Here is a 24,143-nt window from a genome sequence, read left to right on the forward strand (position 1 = left end):
AAAGGGCAAGAGGCAGCAATAGGTCTTTCCAGAGGCTGTAAGAGTCAGAGTTCTCTAGAGAGACAGAACTAACAGGATAAATGTACATATAAAGGGAAGATTATTAAGGTGTATTGGCTCAAACGATCTCAAGGTGAGGTCCCACGATAGGCCATCTGCAAACTGAGGAACAAGGAAGCCAGTGTGAGTCCCAAAGCTCAAGAACTTGGAGTCCAGCGTTTGAGGGTAGCAAGCATCCAGCACAGGAGAAAGACGTAGGTCAGAAGACTAAGCCAATCTGGTCTTTCCACATTCTTCTGCCTGCTTTTATTCTCGCCTCATGGGCGGCTGATTAGATGGTGTCCACCCAGATTGAGAGTGGGTCTGCCTTTCCCAGTCCACTGACTCAAATGTTAATCTCCTTTGGCAATACCCTCACAGACACACCCAGGAACAAGACTTTGCATTCTTCAATCCAATCAAGTTGACACTCAGTGTTAACCATCACAGAAGCTGTGTACAGGGATAGTTAGGTTGTATCTAAATAACACTTTATATTTAATAATGATTTATCATTAAATTAATTATTAAATTAATATATTAAATTATTATTATATATTACATATTAAATTATTGTATATATTAAATGTTATACATAATAAATTAAATTATTATTATATAAGTTAAGTTATTAAATTATTAAATTAACCCAAACTATGTATCTATAACTGTGTGTGTATATATATACACACACACACGCGAGCCTATATGCATAAGCAAATACATATATGCATATATATATGGAATTTTATACATATAGTAAAATTTATTGACAACCATCTAATTTCAATTTACAGATTACATGGAGCAACTCATGATTCTTTTTCAGAACCTTTTTTGTTTTCTTTTTTTTTCTTTTCTGCTTCCAAATAAGCCCAAGTTGCATTTAACAAAAGAGCAATTTCCTACTCCCCCTCCATCCTGGCTCTCCAAGGCACGCCCCTGGATGCCAGTTGAAGTGAATCAGCTCTGTACCCTGGGAGGTCCCAGCAGCCAGACCTCCTTCATGTGATTGGTGTAGGTGGACAAAGCTCTAGTCATTACTGTGGAATTGAAAGAGAAGGCCACATGACGTGGTAGAATCAGCAAGGATTTGGGAGTCAGATCAACGTAATTTAGGATTCTGGCTCTGCCAACTTGTAATTAAATGATCTAGCAGAATAATTCAATCTCACCTATACAATGAGGGATAAAAATAAATACTCCAGAGGGTTAGCATGAAGATTCAAGGACATATAGCAAACATCCAGCTAGAGCTGGGCCTGCCAAGAAGTCAGACTGCAAACATTGCCCCTTGCTATCCACCACCTTTGGAGGATGGGGAAGTCTGTCTTGGTCTTTCATGAGTGAGAGGTTCTGTGCTTTGGGTTAACAAACAGTGGCATAGAGTAGTAGGGATGGTTTACTTACTAACTTTGTGCCCTTATGTGTCTTGACCAGGGTCGGATATAAATTCTGTTATTGGAAGTTTCCAAGACCCTGGTTGACACACATCACCTTCCTCACATCTTTCAAGGCTTTTGTGTGATTGAAAGTACCCCACAACCCACATGAGCTTCATTCTTTATTTAGTCTAATTAAAGTATGCTTTCCTTCCCCTTATTTTTGGGGCAAGGCCAATTGCATGAAATCAGTTTCTGGAATTTCTTAAAGAAAAATACCTTCCATTCCAATTGGCATTTAACTAGTTTAAAATTATGATCCTTATTAGTAAGGCATTATTGTCGTTCTTCTTGTTTTCTTTCCCACTCCTCACTGGTATCTTCCGCCGCTGGTCATACCTTCCTTAGTGTTCGCAGTTTCTGGATGCTAGCGACAGTGCTCAAAATTTCCTTGGGTGAATCAGAAGCTAAAATTAGGGCAGCCACTGTTCCCTTACAAAACCCAGGCTCTGTCCCACCCTCTCATCACTGTAGTTTGCTCATTTGCTGCCAATCCCTGCCAGCACCTCCCTTTGCCATCTGAAGCTTCCTACGCACCCAACAGACCACGATGAAGAGTCGTGAAGTGGAAGTAAATATTCAAGTGTCAGGCGGACTTTGCTACACTCATACCAGAAAAAATTAGAGGCAGAAAGGGCGGGTGAGTATTGGCTAGACTCGCTGTGAGCATTAAATTACATAATGTACGTAAAGTGCCCAAGATAGCACCCGGCACATAGTGCTGGTGATGGCAATAACTTGTCTCCTCTTTGTCCTCCTCCCTGCTTCTACTCCTCCCCTTCTTTTTCTCCCTACTTCTTCTTCTCCATCTCCTCTACTTTCTCCTCCTCATTATTATTTTTACATTAATAGCAGCCATCTTTACTTATGGGGCTCTTATTAAGCTAAGTGTTCACCTACAACATTGCATTTAATCCTCAAAATCACTTGGCAAGGCATACATTATTGAGCATCTCCAATTATGGCAAAGGCAATAATTAATAGGTAAGACATTGAACTGCTGAGTCCGAACACCCAAATTTGAATCATCACTTAGCACTTATTCATTGTTGGGTTCTGAGCAAACAGTTTCTTCTCCAGAAGCTTCATCTGTAAAACGGTAAAATAAATACAGTAGTTCCCAACTTGGGCTGCCAAGAGGCTCACAGGGCAGGGGCCTAGTGTCTGGCAAATAGTAGGGCCCTCCTTGTCATTACTTTTTCTCCTTATCCCCTTCTACTACTCCTAATTCTATAGACCAGCACTGCCTAATGGAGTAATAAACATCTTGCAATTATGTGTGAGTTGCACATAGAACTTAAATTTTCTAATGCTCACATGAAAAGAAAGTAAAAACAAACAGAGGAGATCAACTTTAAAAATGAATTTTATCTAACCCAATATATCCAAAGTATTATTATTTCAACATGTCAAGATGTAATCCATGCAGGAAATTATTAATGAACTATGTTACATTCATTTTTTCATCCTAAGTATTTGTAATCAAGTGGGGACTTTACATTTGCAGCACATCTCAGGACACACCAGGCACACTGGCCTCATTTCAGCAGCTCCATTGCCACATGTGGATAGTGGCTGGTTTAAAATTACGATCCTTATTAGTAAGGCTCTATTGTCATTCTTTTTGTTTTCTTTCCCAATCCTCACTGATATCTTCAACTTGTCATACCTTCCTTGGTATTCATGGCTTCTGAATGCTGAAGACACTGCACAAAATTTTCCGGGGTGAAACTGTCAGAAGCTGGACAGTGCTGGACAGGACAGTAAGAGATGAAGAGGATGGAGACAGGTCGTTATGTAATTAAGTGAACCCTCCCAGCCTACATGACTCACACGTGGTTCTATCAGGAGTCAGATCATGTCTGTCTCGTTCCAAAGCCTGCCACAGTTTCTTGATAGTCACACAATCCATTAGACAGTGGCTCAAGGGCCTAGTTTTATTCCTTCTAGATCTCCAAGTGGAATGATAATTATATTCAAAGGAGGGTGGGAGAGCCACCCCTTTGAATCTGGCAGGCTGCACACCATCTCTCCAGCCAGCTGCTCTCATGCTGATGTGCACAGGCCTTTCTGTATGGAAGCCACCTATCTCTCTCGCCCTCTAAAGAAACAGAAGGTTAGAGATGCAGCTGAGCCCCATCTCCCTCATCCTTCTCTGCCAGAGCTCACCTCTTCCCAGAGGTTGGTATGTCCTTTCCACTTAAGACCAGACTCATGTCAGCCTTGGCAAGTCTGAGATATCCTCAGCACACCTCAGGGTGTGCAATGACTAATCGGTGCTGGTCTCCGGGGACAGCGCGCCACTTGCTTACTCACCACAGTGAAGGACACATAAGCCTCAGGATTCTCTTCAAATCACTTTGAATTGCTTGGCTCAAGTTCATGCATCTCTGTCCCACCACACATGCTCCCTGATCCTCGAACACTCTGAAAAGCGTGTTGGTCTGGGATGATCTTCAGAACAGGAGCCCTGAGGGGTCTGTCTTCACCCTCCTATCCCATTCACTCAGAGGAGGTCGCTGGGAGCCTTGGATTGTTCTGAAAGGTGACGGTTTCCTACAGTCTATACCAACAATTCTCAAGATCTGGTTAGAGATCAAATTTTTGTCCATCCTCAGCAAATGGACAACATTTCTAGTTCTGACATAGAGCTAAATTTATTCAGCATGCAGGCTGATCTTTTTTTAGTGTTCCAGTCACACACTCTCGCTATTATCATTGCGACCAATGTCAGTTAGGTAGGTGCCCAGATGGCACAGCCTGTGTCCCTTAAGTGAAAAAAATCTAATTATCTTCTTTCACATCAGAACTGAAGATTCTGGCATCCCAGAAGCACGTATCTCAAACACCTGAGCTAACCACTCATGTTAAAAAGAAATGAAGAATCCACAACACTGTATGTAATTTTAGATTCTTCTATGAAATAGTGGTGAGAGTAGATGGTGGTGTGGTGTTTGTCTTTGAATGTCCTTAATTGGCATAAGTTGACAATTCTATTTAAGTTCTCCAGAGTTATATATGTGTAAGTGCCCACACACAATATTGTATTTAATCCTTAAAACTGATCTGCAATGTAGACATATATAGAGCTATGAAATCTCCATGTCTGGGAAATACTGATCGGATACTTGCATAATGACATGAGATCTGGAAATTCTTGAAGACTAACAAGTAACGTACAGGTGAACAACTTTCTGAGGGGCAGCAGTAGAGGAGAGTGACTCAGCTCTGCTCTCGGGACTCATTGCTTATTTCCTTTTCTGAAATGGGTGAACCAGCTCCTTTCTACCAGGACAGCAGCACAAATAGCAGCTAACATCGTTTCTGCCAGGCATCATGTAAAGGACGTGTGTGCATTACCTGTGCAAAGTTCCTGTGTGCACTACCAACTTTAATTATTGTTATTATTATTGTTGAGACAGAGTCTCACTCTGTTGCCCAGGTTGGAGTGCAGTGGCATGATCTTGGTTGAAACTGCACCCTACACCTCCCGGCTTCAAGTGATTCTCCCATCTCAACCTCCCGAGTAGCTGGGATGACTGGGACTACAGGCATGCACCACTATACCTGGCTAATGTTTGTTTTTTTGTGTTTTTTTTTTTAGCAGAGATGGGGTTTCACTATGTTGGCTAGGCTGGTCTCAAACTGCTGACCTCAAGTGATCCACCTGACTCAGCCTCCCAAAGTGCTGGAATTACAGGCATGAGCCACAGTGCCTGGCCACATCTTGAATTCTTATAATAACTCTGTTGGATAGACAGAGTATTCCTGCTATGGCAATAAGAATATCAAGAGGAAGCAAGGGAAGGCAACTGATTCAAAGCTGAGATTCAAATCCAGTTTATCTGATTCCAGAGCTCATGTTCATACCTACTGTGTTATAATATACTGTGTAGCTATGTGGAAGTAAACGTAACATTATGGGAGTGAAAAGTATGTACAGTATCATGGATTTGGCATTTCTTTTTAACTTGGATGGTTAGCTCAGGTGTTTGGTATATATGACTTTGGGATGCCAAGATCTCCAGTTCTGATGTGGTAAAAATTAATTAGATTTTTTTGACTAAGGAGACTCAGATTATACCATCTGAGGCACCCGCCTAACTGACAGTGGTCACAGTGGAAGCAAAGAGAGTGTCACTGGCTCGGGGCAAATCCATCCCAACCACTTGCCAGGATGCCCAAAGCACACACTCCATTGCAGAAGACAAAGAATTAATCTCACCATCTCCCTGAGTGTAGCCTGAACTCTGCAGGCATGGTGTACAAGGATTTTCTGGGTACTTATCATTTCATCACCAACTTCTCCATGTTGCAGTCTTCCTAGAGGAGTTATTATAATCACACTAAAAGTATGATGTCTAAATGAGGTGGTTTGAAGTGGAGCCTCAATCTGTCAGAAGTCTTTACTCCTGCTTTCACTACTGCTTCTCCACACCCCTCTCTTCAAACTGGAATAGTAACCACCACAAAAATAGTGAGCAGATTTAGAGTACCATGCTATGGAAGTTATGACTGCACTTGGCTGCAAAAAGGGGACTCAAGTGAACTCAACTAATCAACATGGCGAACCACATGGCACATTGCTCCAATTTAGTTAGCCACTCAGCTAGCTCCAGGCAGGACTTGAGTCCTTCATTGTAACATAAGAAAACAGACTTGGCTCCCATTATCCTGGAAGCAGTCTCAGCCTGCTGCTGATCAAAAGCAGAACAACCACACATTCTCATCTGCACAACCTTTATGAGTATCTATCTATGGTTTGGTTCAGATCCAGGCACAAACTTGAATTAAAGGTTGAGATCGATGACTCAGAGCTTAGCTAGAAATGCAGGCGAGAAAATGGAGCTGTGAACTGGGAGGAGAATATGTCTGAGGGTGACAGGCAGAGATGGAAGCACCAAAAGCTCAGACCCACATCCCAGCTCATCTGCCCCAGGAGATCCCATCAAGCTGCGGTGCTCTGGGCAGCAGAGGGCACTATTAATACACTCTGAAATAATTGGCACACTTAAGGAACAAAGACGGGTTTAGAATAAGCTTGTGTGTGGCATTTGGGTGGGGAAGGTCATAGGATTATCATTTTCACCTTCAGTCTCTCTTGTTCTCAAATTCAAATATTAACAAGAATCTCAAAAAAGGCTACAGGGTGAAACTGACTCTTGGGTGGAACTTCAAGTTTTTAGGATCTAAAGCACACACACACACAAATCCACGTTAAATAGATCACTGCAGTCCAACTTCACAGTGCTAAATGCCTTGCATGCATTATCTTATTTATCTACAGCTCTGTGTGAGTAGGGACTGTTATTATCTCCATTTCATATCTGAGAAAACTGATACCCAAAGAGGTCAAATGACTTGCCCCAAGTTACCAACTCATAAGTGGCAGAACTGGAATCTAAGCCAACTTCAATTGCCAAAGTCCATGCTTGCAATCTCTATGCTGTACCTCCTCACAGATATCTTTTCCATAACGTGAGAAGAAAACGTCAACTCCTTAACCACTAGCAGGAATGGAAGGTGAAGTGAATTCAGTGTTGCTACATCTGTGCTTCAGAAGTTAGGAAAGGCAAGGATACTTAAACCCTGCCGTAATCTGTCTTCCTCCACTAGCCAGCTCCTCAACTTGTTTTGACAAACGTTGTGGGTTAAGAAGTAGATGGCTATGTCAGAGGTTAAACAGCCTCCAGATTATGAAAATCTGACTGTGGCCAAAGAGTTTTAACCTTAACGCCAACCTAAAGGTGTGGAACCAATCAGGGTTTTGAGGTTGCTAGTCACAGAAGCCAAGTCAGGCCGTGCTTAGAAAATCAAGGGGGTTTAGTTGGAGGAAACTGGTAACTCACTGAGCTAAAGGGGACTTGAGAGAAGTACAGAAACCAGGACCACACCATCACCATAATGGCCAATCCCTTTGGACACAGCCTTTGTCCTGTGACCGGCCTAGCTTGGACCCTGTGTCCACTCCTGTAGTGGGTGGGAGGAAAGGGTAGACAGTGTGTGCACTCTGCTGTCTACAAGAGCTTCATAAAATGGCAGAAATTTCCTGAAATAAATACAGGGGCTTTTTTCCAGAAAAGAAAACGAAGAAGCCTAAATGTTAGATAAAAGAAATCAATTAAGGTCCAAGGCAGATACCTTCAAGTGGCCCAATTTCTCTGGAAGCCATAAAGTTAGGAGCTGTTCATCATTTGATCCATCTCTATCTCGAAAATCTAGCACAGAACATGGCACATAGGAAATGCTCAATAAATGATGAAAATACACATTAATCAACCAACAAACCAACAAACTCAAAGACAAGCAAGTGGCACCAATGAAAGAAACAGACTTCCTAGGTGGTCGACTTTACAGAGATATCACCAATGTGAACTTACAATCCTCCCACCTCTAAAATAGTCTATTGTGGAACTCCTACTACACCTAATTCCTGAAGCACTGCTCTGGCTAATATCGCTAACTACGTTCCCATGAAGTATTCAGATGAAGATACAGAGGCCACTCATCTTGGTACTCTCAGTGTTCAAAGTGCATTGCAATTCTCTAGTTCAGTTCCTTTCCTAGGGATGACAAATACATGGTGTGTGTGCCCCCATCCTCCCCACTCTCCATATCCAGGACAGACCTTGTTAATGGATCATGACATTCATCCTATTGAGCCCAAACAGCCAGGAACAATCCATCAGGCTGGGCACACAAGGTAAAACCCACTTATTATGCCTGACTCAAGACATTTGGAATCACTACTTCAGCACACAGCCAAATGATGACCCAGCTTATGCCTGACCACCTTCGTAGATGGGAAATACGATCTCATGGAGACACCATATTCCATCTTAAGAACTATGTTAGAGTTTTTTCCTTTAGGGACACTTCCGGGTGAACATAGAGACAACACACCTGGGCCTGCTGTGACTGCCTCTTCCCAAATTTTCATGAAATAATCCTGAAGATACAAACAACAGACTGCAGCTGGCCCTTGCAGAAAATAATGACAAAAATCCTGGGGAAATTTTTACTAACTGCACTGATGAAAGGGATGGATGGAAAGGCACAATTTTTGAAATACACACCATATGTACTACCTTTTCATTCATAACAGCATAAATGCCCTCCAACACACACAAAAGTAGGCAATACACCAGCCCCTTCCTCCATTAAATTTTACTTCATGCCCTTATTCCTATACTTCTCAGGAAAGAAATGGAAGCCAACCTCCAGGAACACCCTTCTGAGATACCCAGAACTAGGGGCAGGGCACTCCCGTTCTCCTTCCCCATCAATTGCTCTTCCTTATCTCCATTCATTTTAAGAAAATAACATTGGCATGTGCTGTGATGATAATTAGGTTTGATTTTAAGATACTTCACTACCTGAGGAAAGGTCCTTTTTGTAGCATTGTGGTGTCTCATGCCACATTGTACAATGAAAAACTGCAAAAAGGGTCTGAGAAACCAAGTTGAAGGAGGAAGCTTCCTCATCACTGCAGTAGGGCTGTAGGAGAGCTACTTGCCTGCTGAGCATGAAAAGTGAGTTTGTGTATGGACACATACGAGTATCGACACATCACTAAGATCTCATTGGAGACGAAGAAGTCAACACCTGTAGGGTGTTCTTCCCAGTCCCTTGAGAAGACATCCCTTACCCTCTAAGGAAAGGCCAGTACGATCACACCAACACAATACCCAGAGCAAAGGGGTCACTAATAAAATAACGTGTTGAGCAAATGAATAAGAGAATGACCAAATGAATGAATGACAAAATGAACACACTTAAAAGGATAACAGGCATAGGGACAAAGAAAAACACATCTTTCAAAATCGTATTCTTTAAGAAATGAGCAGAGCATGGGTTTTGCAGAGCCAGGTCAGGGAGCTGCAGTGAAGGACAGGTGGAAAGGATGCGAAAGTACAATTCTGAGTTCACTACTGAAGCTCAATGGAAATCCAGATATTCAATAGCATAATTAAGGTCCTCCTTGGAGGCAGGGAAGAGCAGAGGGGAAAATATGAAAATTCAATCAGTATGTGTCTGTGAGAATGGAGGAGCTCCTAGAGGGACGAAGAAGCTGGGCCTGTTCCTGGGGGTGCCCTACCTCCCATCACTGAGACATCTATGTGCAAATTTCACTTCCTTGGAGATGCCTTCCCTGACTATCTGAAATAGAGCCTCTCTTTTGCTCCCTGTTTGCTTAATACGCTGTGCTTTGCTTCACATTTATTTGTACATATTTGCTGTCTGTCTCCCTGACTGGAAGTTCCACAGGGGCAAGGTCCTTATCTGTCCATGGGTGAATTAGCACCTAGAATGCTGGGCATGTAGGAGGCACTTAATGAGTATTTGTTACATGGATGCATGAATAAAGAAGGAAAGAATAATGTGTTATAACCAAATATGGTTTAGTGTTTCAGAGCAAGGGTGGATTAACAATAGGAAATCAATGATACAATGTATCATGTCAGTAGATAAACTTGTAATCATCTTGTAGTATTGTAATCTTGTCAAAGGGCAAATAGGACCATACTACTTTCTTATACAAATCCCATCAATGCTTCCCATTGCTTCTGGAATAAAGATCCAAATCATAGCATAGCCTACATGGCCCCCTGTGGTCTGGCCCCTGCCTCCCCTGAACTTTACGTTCCAAGATGTGCTCTCCTTCAACAGGAGCCTTCCCCTCTACACTCAATGTGTCTCATTCTCTCTCACCTCAGGTTTACAAGTGTGGTCCTTGTGACTTGGAAACTCCTCCTCTTCTGCCAACTCACCTCTATTCTACCTGGGTCTCAGCTGAATCTTCAGTTTGCAAGGAAAGTTTCCCTGGTCTCCCTGAATAGAAGAGAAGTTCTCCTAGTAAAGGTTCTTTCAACACCAGGAACCTCTCTGTCCTGGCACATATCACATTTTTAATTTTAAATTTATTTGGGTGGTTATTTGATCAATATATCTCTCCTTCTGTAGTCTGTGGGCTCTCAGAGGGTAATGGCCAATATTTTGATGTTTGGTACTATAGACTATCTTGGACCATAGGAGATGTTAAATATTTTCTGAAAAGAGAAAGACTGCTCCAGCTTTCTTGGCTTCTCCTAAAATAACAAGACTTAAAGCCTCACCCATCTATGGTTCGCTAAGGCAAAGAAGTGAGGACATTCATATTTCATGATACAGCCCTATTACAGGATTGAACAACAGTGACATTACTATCTTCCAATATGGTGCCATTAGACTACATTGTCTCCAATTTTATTCTTATGTACGTACATTCCTGGACTCCAGGGTAAAATGTTATGCTTATACCTACCAAACTTCCTCTTCTTAAACTAAGCACAGTATTTTATCCTTTTTATGATCCTTGTGAATCTGGTTTTGTCAAATTACATGTTTCCTATCATTCTTAGGTTTATGTCACCCACAATTAGTTTCTTCTAAATTATTGACGACTGTTGTAGAATTACAGTGATGATTATGAGGATATCTATCATTTCCTGAATTCTTACTTAAAAGCACTGGATCCATGCAGTTCATTCACACATTGACTCCTGTCACCTTTGCAACAACACTGTGAGGTGGACATTCCATCTCAGTCTCTAGAGATGGTAAATCTGTGGATCTGCGCATCAGTTAACTTCTCCAAGATCTCATAGCTCATAAGTGGAAGGAAACGGATTTAAACTCAGATGTTTATGCCCCCTTAGCCTCTTTACATTCCTCTAGTGATTTTTAAATTTTTCTCACCCATAAAGTCCATCGTTTCAGCTAAATCTTACACAAAAGCATGCAAACCAGCTAAAACCAGACTGGATCTCTTCCTAACACAGCTTCAAAATCACTAAAGCACATCAGGCTGATTTTCACCAAAGAAAGCCTTAAGCCAGAAGCCTGAATAAACTCCTTAAAAGCCTCTGTTAGAGTCATAATATAGTAGTCACTTGCTCTAGAACATTCTATAAAGTTCTCAAATATTTTAGAATGCTCTAGAAAACTCTGTACTTATGGAAATGTCCCATAGTGCACTATCCAATATGATAGTCACTAGGCACATGGGCTGTTGAACAATAGAAATTTGGCTAGTGTAATTGACAAACTGAAAATTTAATTTACATGTATATTTAAGATGAAATAGCCAGACATGGCTACTATTATAATGGATAATGCATTTTTACAAATTATGAGTTGACTTTATTATACCAGCCTCTATCTCATACTTCCTTATTATCTTCAAAACATAATCAATCAGGAACAAAAATGTAATCTCAAGCTTCTAGAAATCTGGCACAGAGTACTCACCAAAGAACTGAATACTACTTTGCAGTCAGGTGGGGGCCATGTGACTAGATATGGCCAAAGAACTCTGAGTGGAAGTGACACATGGCTCTCTCAGGCTGAGGTAATGAAGGCTTAGTGTACCTTAACACCCTTCTCTTCCCTAGGAGACCATGTGTTCCAGACAACATAACTAGAAAGATGTGAGAAGGCACTTCACATGGAAGATAAGCCTTGTTTTACTTAATCCACTGAAACGTCAGAGTTAATTGTTACAGCAGCAGCCTGTTGTATAGGCTGACTAACACATGGTAACAAAGAGAACACTTTGGATTCTTGACAAAATAAGAGCAAGAAAGCAGCAGCAGAAGCAGAATTCAAAGGGGTGAGAAACCAAAGGGAACAAAGCAACGTGAGCCATAAATAAATTCCACTAACAGTAGCACTTACTTTTTCGCCTTACCCTGGCGGAGAAGAGAGGCAACTTTATAATAAGCATCCTCCAGGTTCATGGTGGCAGGTGGTTAGGAATGGCAATCTCTATTCTGTTATCACACAGCTTGCTTGTAAAGAAAAGTTGTCCACACTAAGCACCATTTTGCTTCTTTCCTTGGGAAACAGCCTTAATCCAATTATGTTACCTAAGTGGAGATTATAAAACCTGCATTAGCAATGATTCTTCTGGCAGCCTGGTGTCCTGGGATCTGTCACTTGGAAATTGTTTAATGGGACATATGTGGACCTTTGGTATTGGGGGCAATGTGGGAAATAGACATTTATGGCCACAGCTTGTGAGACAGGACTCTTTTTCTGCTAGAGGCAATTTCTGACGGTGATGATGATTCTGCTAAGCCCCATCAGTTCTCTCTCTTCCCCAGCCTGAAAAGTCAGTGCCCAGTTTGTCACCATTAGTTAAGATCCACTAAATTTTTTGCTAAAAATGTGCATTCATTCAAGACATATTTACAGAATATCTTTTCTCCCAGATTTGCATGGCATTCAGAGATTTCTCTGTGGGAACTTCTTCAGTCAGAACATAATCCGTATGTCCACTGTCATCTCCCAGACCCTCAATAGTGCAGGAAATCATGAATTGTAATTCTCAACATCACGGCCTTGTGAGAGTTGCAGAGCCTTCAGGACAGCATGCTACCATGTAGTGTTGGGAGCCAGCTCTGGGCCACGTAGCCCAGGTGTGAATTCTGGCTGTGCGACCTGCCAGTGCTGTGACTGTGGGTAAGTGAGTTATTTTCTCTGTGGCTCAGGGTAGTGAATACTGAAGGTGCTGCCTAAACCTCCTTGAATAATCCCCTTAATCGGTTGGGTGTGTCCATGCACCTACTTCAGCATGCTTTCACCTCATCCTCTTCTGAAAGTCACCCATTGACTTCTGGAGCCACTTTGCTCAAACAAACAGAGAGTCTGGGAGTTGATGACCCCAGCGGCATCTGTGATCACTGACTCATGCAGGAATATCAATGTCCAACAGCCTCAACTATGGACAGGATAAAGTCTACTGTGCAATTTACCCCCAGAGCTCCTGCACAAGTTCAGGCTGAGGCTGGGTCTTCACTCAAAATCTCACCCTGTTGTCCTGCCCTGGTCTGTTTCTTTCACTCCCACACCAATTTCCTCAGGAAACCCTTTCTCTTTTTTTTAATATAATAATAAAGTTTTCATTTTAGAGTAGTTTTATGTACAGAAAAATTTGCAAAGATACTACAAGATTTCCCATATACTCCACATCCAGTTTTCTCTATTATTAACATATTTCATTAATAGGATACATTTGTCACAATAATGGACTCAATATTGATAGATAATTATTAAGTAAAGGCCATAGTTTATTCTGATATCCCTGATTTTCACCTAATGTTCATTTTTTGCTCCAGGATTCCATCCAGGATCCCACATGACATTTAGTTATCAAGCCTCCCTAGGCTCCTCTTCGCTGTGACATTTTCCCAGGCTTTCTTCGTTGGGGATAACCAGTTTTGAGGTATACTGGCCCATTATCTGGTAGGATGCTCCTCAGTTGAGATTTGTCTAATATGTTTCTCATAATTAAACTAAAGATGTGGAATTGCGAAAACAAGACCACAGAAATAAAGTGTCATTTTCATTACAATATATAAAGACTATACACTCTCTAAAGTTACTCGCCTCCCCACTCTCCATACTGTACTCTTCATAAGGAAGTCACTACTTGTAGCCCACACCTAAGGAGTAGGGAATTATTATCCACTTCCTTGCAAGTGAAGTATCTATGTACATTATTTGGAATTCTTCTGCATGGGAGATTTGTCTCCTATTTATTAATTTGTTCAGTCATTTGTTTATATCAACATAAACTCATACATATTTACTTTATACTTCAGGCTATACTACAATGTACACCAGTTTTTGCACAAATTGTTCTAGCTTGGGCCATTGAGAACTCTTTCAGTTGGATCCTGTGCCCCTCAACATACCACCATCATTGTGCAGTTTTTACATTTTTATTTCCATCACTTTCTTATTTTCTAGCACAAGATGCTGTGAAGCTCATTTGTGTAATGCTATCCAAGTCCTAGAATCAGCAATTTCTTCAAGGAGCCCTAGTTACTTTTATTTGAAAATTGTATTAGAAGCCAAGATCTGGGTGCTAGATGGCTACTGGGGTGTCATTACCCCTCAACTGACAGATCAATATTGACAGGCTATATTGGATTATCAAACCCCACCTGAGAAGCATTCTACCAGATAATGGAGCAGTATTCCTCAAAACTGACCACCAAAACATATTTTTAAAAAATATATATCAGTATGTATGTATGTATGTATATGCATACATATATGTACATACATGCATACATGTGTACATGCTTGCATACATATGTGTACATGTATGTATATACACTAGTCTCTGTATACACATATATACACATATCTATATATTAAGCCAAGCACGTTCATCCTAATGTCTCTGACTCTAATTCACTATCTAATAAATCATTCTAGCCATCTTTCTTTCCTTGTCTATTACCTACAGCACCAATAGTGAGAAATGATGGCTTCTACTATCTGTCACCGATTTACATTTCCACTATCTGTGAATAGGGATTTCAGAGTTGTTAACCCATACTCCTATGGGAAACAATTTTATCAACTAGAGTACAGGGTTTATATACTTAATCTTACAGACTCCACTCATTTCAAAGTTACTTAGATCAGCAACTTTTTCTCTCAGCCCCTTCAGTAAAGTTGGTTTATACATTTGTAATACAGTTAGATTCTTTCGTTACATTCTACATTTCATCTTGGGATCTTACAACTTCCTAAATATTTCCATTTGCATGCACCAAAGATCATTCTTGATACTATAAACTTATCAATTTTAATGAATGCATAGTGTCATATATCCACCATTAATGTACCATGTAGAATAGATTCACTACTGTAAAAAACCTTTCAAACTTGACTTACACAACCCTTTATCCTTCCCTCAAACCCCTGGCAATGTTGATTTCTTTTTCAGTATTATATTGGTTATTATAAGTCTTTTGCCTTTCCTAATAAACTTTAGAATTCTTTGTCAATGTCTACAAAATATCTTGCTTGAATTTGATTGAGATTGCATTGAATATACAGGTTATGGTGGGAAGAAATGATATTTTAAAAATAGTCTTCCAATCTACAAACACATATCTCAATCTATTTAGATCTTTTTTGATTTCTTTTATCAGTGTTTTACAGTTTTCTACATATAGAGCTTGTACTTATTTTACTTACATTTAAACACTTCATTTAAAAAATTTTAATGCTATTGTAAATGAATCTTGTTTCTCACAACTTTGCTATAGTCACTGATTAGTCCCAGGACTGATTTTTCTTTTCCGTGGATTCTTTGGGATTTTCAGACAATCAGATCATCTGTGAATAAAGAGCTTTATTTTTTCCCTTTCAACATGCATATCTTTTATTTCATTTTCTTGTCTTACTGCAGTAGCTATAACCTTCAGTACAACGCTGAATTAGAGTGGCAAACAATGGCATTATTGCCTTATTCTGTTGAAGGACAATGTCCAATTTCTTACCATTAAGTATGATATCAGCTGTAAATAATTTGTATATATGCTTTACTAGTTGAATAAGTTCCCCTCTATTCCTAGTTTGCTTAATTTTTTATTATAAATGGGTGTTGAATTTTGTCAAATGCTTTTTGTGCATCAGTTGATATTACATAATTTTGCTTCTTTAACTGATTGATATAATGGATTACAATAATTGATTTTTGAATGTTGAACCAGTCTTGCATACTTACAATAAATTCCACTTGGTTGTGGTATAATTTTTATAGATTTTTAGATTTTATTTCCTAATATTCTGTTGAGGGTTTTTGTTCATGAGAGATACTGGATCTGTAGTTTTCTTGTAATGTCTTTATCTTGTTTTGGTATTAAGGTAGTGCTATTCTCATAGAATGTGTTAGAGAGGATTTTGTTTACACCTGCTTGAATTTTCTGTAAGAAGTTCTAAAGTATTGGTAACTTTTTTTTTTTAAACAAACCACATAAATCTAGTCTCAAGATCTGTCTCTGAGACACACAACCCAAGATGTTGCCTCATCTGTAAACTGATAATTATAATGACTTCTTCCTCATAGGATTGTTACGAGATCATACAAGTTAATGTAGCAGATTCTCTGAGCACCCCACCCAGGCCCCTTTACTAGTCAAGTAAAGTTGCTAGGAACTCTGGCAGCTAACAGCTCACAGCTGCTTTCCATTTCCATCATATGCCCTAGGAGGACAAGAACTCTTTCACCCAAAGGAAACGCCATTCACCAGAGGCAGCCCACAGTTCATGACTGGCAATCCCCTTGCTTCAAGTAGCAGAGACAACCTCATGGGGCAGATTAAGGAAGGAATACCCCCATGGATCAGGCCAACACTAGACTTTACCTGCAATTACATCTTTACACAGCGTTTCCCTTCCCTATCCTCATTCCCCTTTTCCCTCAGTTATTTCTTAAGGGCATTCTCTCAATAAATTGCATGTACTTGAATCCCTGATCAAACTGGACCTCTGGGAAACCAAAACTAGGGCAGTTAGCAAACAGGAGCGGTCCTGGGAAAAATAAATGACAGTCTGCTGTTGAGTCATTGCCAGCTGATGGACAACAAGGATTCACATGATTAGAGCGATGTGGAATACTGATCACCCTGATGGGTGGGGAAAATGCATTGCAGACTTTCACATGTGGTAAGTTGAAACAGGCTACCGCCAAGCGCGGTAGCTCATGCCTATAATCCCAGCACTTCAGGAGGCTGAGGCGGGCAGATCACCTAAGGCCAGGAGTTCGAGACCAGTCTGGCAAACATGGTGAAACCCCATCTCCACTAAAAATACAAAAATTAGCTGGACATGGTGATGAGCGGCCGTAATCCTAGCTCCTAGGGTGGCTGAGGCACAAGAATCACTTGAGCCCCGGAGGTGGAGGTTGCAGTGAGCCAAGATCATGCCACTGCACTCCAGCCTGGGCAACAGAATGAGATTCCATCTCAAAAACAAAATGAAAACAAAAGCAAGCAAACAAACAAGAAAAGAAACAGGCTATCAGTGGTAGGGAATGCACTATGTCATGCAATATCACTGGTGTTTGAGAGGTGAGGGGTGGAGGGAGTTAGTATGCACAAGAATAGTAGAATTGAGTGGTTGTTGCTAAAAACATTTATTGATGCTTTGATGAGAGAAAATGACAGAGAGAAAATGCATTTTCAAATCTCAGGAAAAAATAGCCTAGAATGTAACAACAGGAATTCTTCAGACTCTCATCTGGATTATCCTATGATGCTCTAGGAAGCCATGCCACCTAAGCAGGTTTCCCCAAATGACCCCGTGGCCTGTATATGTGTGACACCAAAATTTCTAGCTGCTAAAGCAAACATATTAAAAAAGAAAATCAGTCAAGTCGTCATTCAGCCTTATGGACCTAAACAAAAAGGATATTGAAGAATCTTTGACTTTATGGCATGCGGGTTTTGTCAAAGAGATAGTTCCATTGTCACAGGGCTTACAGCTTTTCCCAAGTCAATTAATTGGAACCTCACAGAAAAGCAAATGCTGTAAAATAAAAGACTCAAACATCTGGGACACCATGCACAATCCAGTAGAAATCACTAATATGATGCAGTCACAGCTTGTGGATGGGAATTTTAAGAGATTTATTTCTAAGAACTCCTGCTCAGAGAGAGTGTGGCTTCTTTTTATAGCTGGTGCACAAGGCAGGTTTAGATGGTGGCTCTTCTTAGAATGCAATTTACTGAGGCATCCCCAGTGTATTCCTTCGATAGAAATATATTTATCGAGCACCTCTTTTGGGCCAGACACTGTGTTGGGGTACAGTGGTGAACAGAATAGACACTGGTAACTGTCTCCTCACAGAGCTTAGAGTCTAGCTTCATTCAAACAACTCATGGCCCAGCAAGACAGCATCATAGAGAAAAGTTGCTCCTGACCGGACAGGTGACATTAAGTCAAAGGACACAGTCAGCCCAAGGTACCCTCACACCCTTTGCTCCCTCTAGGGTTCTCCATTAGCCACCCAACTAGAAGCAGGGGGCCCAGGAGCCCTGGTGAGGCAGTCTGTAGCCTCCACGGCACTGAGCAGCAAGGGAGAAGAGTGAATCTCCAGGGCAATGAAAGGTAACGGCACACAGCCATGACCCAGTGATGATGAATAACTATTATCTCAGAAAACTACTCCCCTCTGGCCATACAGGCTCCAGGATACTCTTATGCTGTCACTTGTATATAATTTTTCTCTCACTTAATTCTAAACCAAATAATCTGCTCTGATCGATAGGACTAATTTTTGTCTTCCTATATACATAGCTTCTTGTAGGGTAATGCTCATTCCCCTTCTCCTTTTATGTGACCTAGTTCTTTGGAGAAAATTAGTCCCTTTGAGAACTCTAAAAGATCCTGTTTAGCCTTTTGGTATAAAAATATTGTTAGAGATAAAATCTGTAAAATCCCAATTTGACTGCCAATTTGTGTTTGGAGCCACTTTCACGTGAGAGCTCACGAGATTGTTGAAGAAAAGACAATCTAACAATGGTAAATATACACCTAAAGAGTAATGGTGCATGATCAGAATTGTTATTATTAAGTGCTCACTTGGTATCTCCCAAAAGAGGAGCTCTATCGCATAGGACAACCTCCACAGCTACACGTTCTAACAGTGAGGAGATGTTGTGGTAATACGACGTCAATGATATTAACAACAATAACATCGGAGGGTATTTTTCAAGTGCTTATACAAAGTGCCTGACACCATACTCACCCCTTTATACACATTATTTTACTTAATATTCTATTGATAGCATTAATATTCATTTTATACACATCCCATTCAATACTCAAATTGCTTTTATTATTATAGGGTTTGTGTTTTGTACATTTTATTGGACTCAGTACTTAGTTGATATTATTTCCACATTTTTCTTCACATAATTTTTTGCATTTTTATGCCTTTTATCTCATTTAATACTAAAATTGTTATTATTCTAGGATTTTTATACATATTATTTTATACTTTTTATTACATGTACTACTCAAATTGCTATTATCATTCCAGCTTTACAGCCTAGGGAGTATGAGTGACCACTCAGAATCACGAAGCTGATGAGCACTGGAGCTGAGCTGAAACATTCTGTCTCTCTCTCTCCAACACAGATAAAGTGCCTCCCTCTAATTGGAATAGCTGACGTGCAGAAATCCTCACTACATGCCAAGGCCAAGTACTGTGATAACTGTCCTTGTATGCACTTTCTGCATTTGATCTTCACTACAGCCCTATGAGGTGGGTTCTATTTTCAATCTCTATTTTGGGGATCTCAAAAATGGCACCCAGACAAGTTATGGTAATTAAGAGAGACGTCTACTATCCAGACATCTGCTAGGAATCTAACTCAGCTAAAAATAGAGGGTCTGGAGAGTTGCTACGTTGGAGACTGTTTCAACCTCTTGGCGCCGATGAACCAATAAGGCGACCTGTGACTGAGGACTTAGCCTGGGTTTGAAAAGAAAGGCGTTAGTAGTGACAGAGGGGCAGTAGGCCATAAAAAGGTAACTCTACTTTCCTGAGATTTTTAATAATAAGGGAAGAAAAAATACCAGCAGTGGAAAGCAACAACGACAACAAAAACTATTTTCCTAAGAAATTAGATTCTTTTAAAAACGTAGTATCAGAGTCCCATGGTTGTAAGTGACAGAAAGTGACTCTGGCTTCTTGAGCAAACAACAAAGAAGATAAAAGTATAGCTGTCTACTTTACACAGAGAAAGTATGGGCATGACGTTTGGTAGGCTAAATAGTTACATGACTTAGAACGGCCGGAAGATTCTGAAGGAGAATTGCAGAGATGAAATCACAAACTACTCCAGTGAAAAAGAAAAGAATTGAAGCCAGAAAAGCAGCACCATGGCCCTCAGAAGCCATCAGGTCTGAAAAGGTCCAGTAACAAAGGCAGAGCATGTGATCAGAGACAAAGATGGGACATCCATGTTGACCTGTAAGAATGGCTTGAGGCAACGCAAGCCCAGAATGAATGTAGGCAACAGTCAAGGGAAAAAAAAAAAAAAAACAGGAATTCACAGCACATTTCTTGGAGAGGACTGAGCAGGGAACTAACATTTGTTGACCTTGGTTATTGTGAGTTTGGGTTCTGCTGTCTGACAGAGCTGACTTGGAAACCTGGTTGTGCCACAACCAAAGCTAGTGACACTGGAAGGCTCTTCTCTCAGATGTCTATGGGGCTGACTTCCTTGTTTCTTTCAAGTCTTCATTGATATCATCACCTTCTCAATGAGGCCTACCCTGACCACTTCTTCCCTCTCCCCACCTATCTCCAGCACTTTCAGTCTCCCTTTCCCTGTTCTACTTTCATTTTTCCATAGCAGTAATTATCTTCTAATGTATTAAACACATTTGTTATTATCGTATGTGTTGTTTATTGTTTGCCTCGACTCTCCACATATATGAGGGTAGGGACAGTTGTTGGTTTTGTTCAAAGAGGTATCCCAAGTGCTAGAATAGTACTTGGGATACAGTACCTGGCTTATAGTAGTGCCTAAAAAATACTTGCTCAGATTTCCCCATCTTTGAATTCATTGTTTTCTTGCTACTGAGTTGAATTTCTTATATATTTTGCATATTAACATTTTATTAGATGCATGATTTGCAAATAATTTCTCCCATCCCATAGGCTGTCTCTTCACTCTGTTGACTTTTTCTTGGTTGTGCGGAAGTTTCTAGTTTGATGTAATCCCATTTGTCTATTTTTGCTTTTGCTGCCTGTGTTTTTTGGGGGTTAGATCCAAAAGAATTATTGCCCAAACTAATATCATGGAACTTTTTCTCCATGTTTTCTTCTAGTAGTTCTACTAGAGACGGGGTTTTTTAGTAGAGATGGCGTTTCACTATCTTGGCCAGGCTGGTCTTGAACTCTTGACCTCGTGATCCACCCATCTCAGCCTCCCAAAGTATTGGGATTACAGGCGTGAGCCACCGCGCCTGGCCAAGATTAACTTTTTAAGGTACTTTGAGATGATTTTTTATATGGTGTAAGGGTCCAATTTTATTCTTTTTGATATCTAGTTTTTCTTTTTCTTTTTTTTTTTTTTTTTTTTTTTGAGACCCAGGATAGAGTGCAATGGCACAATCTCGGCTCACCACAAACTTCACCTCCAGGGTTCAAGTGATTCTCCTGCCTCAGCCTCCCAAGTAGCTGGAAATACAAACATGCACCACCATGCCTAGCTAATTTTGTATTTTCAGTAGAGATGGGGTTTCTCCATGTTGGTCAGGCTGGTCTCAAACTCCCAACCTCAGGTCATCCTCCTGCCTTGGCCTCCCAATGTGCTGGGGTTACAAGCATGAGCCACAGCACCGAGCCAGATATCCACTTTTTCTAACAATGTTTATTGAAGAGACTGTCTTTTCCCTAGTATGTGTTCTTGGCATCTTTGTCAAAAAATCAATTGACCATTAATGTGTGGATATATTTCTGGACTCTCTATTCTGTTCCATTGGTCTATGTGTATGTTTTCATGCCAGTACCATGCTGTTTTCATTACTATAGCTTTGTAGTATACTTTAAGGTCAGGTAATGTGATGCTTCAAAATTTCTTTGGCTCTTCAGGATCTTTTGTGATTCCATATAAATTTTAGAATTTTTTTTTCTACTTCTGTGAAAAGGGTCACTGGAATTTTAATAGAGGTTGCACTGAATCAGGAGATTAGTTTAGGTAGTATGGACATTTTAACAATATAAATTAGTTCAATCCGTGAACACAAGATATCTTTCCATTTATTTGTGTCTAGTCCAATTTCTTGCATCAGTGTTTTATAGTTTTCAGGGTAGAGATCTTTTACCCCCTTGTTAAATTTATCTCTAAGTATTTTATTTTTTTGTAGCTATTGTGACAGTGTTTTCTTGCTTTCTTTTTTAGACAGCTCATTGTTGATGTATAGAAATAGTACTGATTTTCTGTTGATATTGTATCATGCCACTTTGTTGAATTTTTATATTACCTCCAACAGTTTTTTTGTGAAGTCTATATGAGTATTCTATAAATAAGATAATGTCAACTCTAAACATAAATAATTTAAGTTCTTTCTTTCTGATTTACCTGCTTTTTATTTCTTTTTCTTGCCTAATTACTCTGGCTAGGACTTCCACTACTATGTTGGATAGACATTTCTCAAAAGAAGACATAAAATGACCAGCAGATGTATGAAAAAAAAGCTCAACATCACTAATGATCATGGAAATGCAAAGTAAAACCATAATGAGATATCACCTCACACCTATTAGATTGGTTACTACCAAAAAGATGAAAGGTAAGTGTTGGCAAGAATATGGAAAACAAGTGAAATCTGTTGGTGGGAATATAAATAAAGCCATTTATACAACACAGTATGGGGTTTCCTCAAAAAAATAAAATAAAAATAGAACTACCATATGATCCAGCAGTCCACTACTGGGTATACATCGGAAGCAAATGAAACCAGAATGTTGAAGATCTACCTGCACTCCCATGTTCATTGCAGCATTGTTCACAACAGCCAAGCTATAAAACCAATCTATATGTCCATCAATGTATAAGTGGAAAAAGACAATGTGGTATATATACACAATGGAATACTATTCAGCCTTAAAAAAGAAGGAAACCCTGCCATTTGTAACAATATGAATGGACCTGCAGGACATTATGCTAAGTGAATTAAGCTAGGTACAAAAAGACAGAGGCTACATGATCTCACTTGTATGTGGAATCTTAAAAAGCTGAACGAATAGAAGCAGAGAATAGAAGAGTGGTTAACAGGGGCTGGGGGTGAGGGGGGAATGGACTGCAGAGACGTTGGTAAAAAGATACAAAATTTCAGTTAGACAAGAGGAATACATTCAAGAATTCAAGAGATCTATCGTATAACAACGCACTGTATATTTAAAAATAAGCAAATAGCATTCTCACCAAAATAAATAAGTATGTGAGGTAATTCATATGTTAATTCACTTGATTTAGCTATTCAACAATGTATACATATTTCAAAACATTATGTTGTACACCATGAATATATACAATTTTTGTTTGTGAGTTAAAAAATAAATAATAAATAAAATAAATACTTGCTTAAGGGACAAATGAAGTTCCTTAATATATCTGTATGTTGCCTATAAATTGGGGGCAATTTTCACTATGTTTTATGAGAATTAAGTGAGATAATGAATGTTAAAATTTCTTGGCACAGTGTCTGCAAAAAGCATTCGCTAAATGTTGGTAATTATAGTTATTTTTACAGTGACTAATTATCTCATCTGATCCTCATATTAACTCTGAAAACTAATATCTTATAGATGACAAAACTGTGATCCAGGGAGACAAAGCCAACTGGTAGCTTAATGTATCACCAAAGGGTCTCCGTTTGTGGGAATGGGATAGAGAAGAATGCTAGAGAAGTGAAAAGAGGTTCACTCCTCATTTTTTCCAAGCCTTCTCCAGCAGAGAATGGTTAGCCCCAGGCTCACTATCACAGGGATAGAATTCCCAAAACAATGATCACATACATGTTCAGTGAACATTTTGTTTCCTAATGTGTTAATCACTAGAAATCACGCTGGGTTCACTAGGAGACATTTGTACTATAAAATTGCATTTGCCACCTTGATAATGTTACTTCAGTGACAAAGGTAAGAGCACAATGTATCTTGATTTCAACAGGGCACATAACAAGGCTGAGTGGAGAACTTATGCACAAGATGGTGGCATGTAGTTCACCTGTTAGATTTATCATCCAAATCAAGGATTGATATGGCTTGGGTCTGTGTCCCCACCCAAATCTCATGTT

Source organism: Hylobates moloch, unplaced genomic scaffold (genome assembly GCF_009828535.3).
Source record: "Hylobates moloch isolate HMO894 unplaced genomic scaffold, HMol_V3 SCAFFOLD_6, whole genome shotgun sequence".
NCBI classification, from domain to species: Eukaryota; Metazoa; Chordata; class Mammalia; order Primates; family Hylobatidae; genus Hylobates; species Hylobates moloch.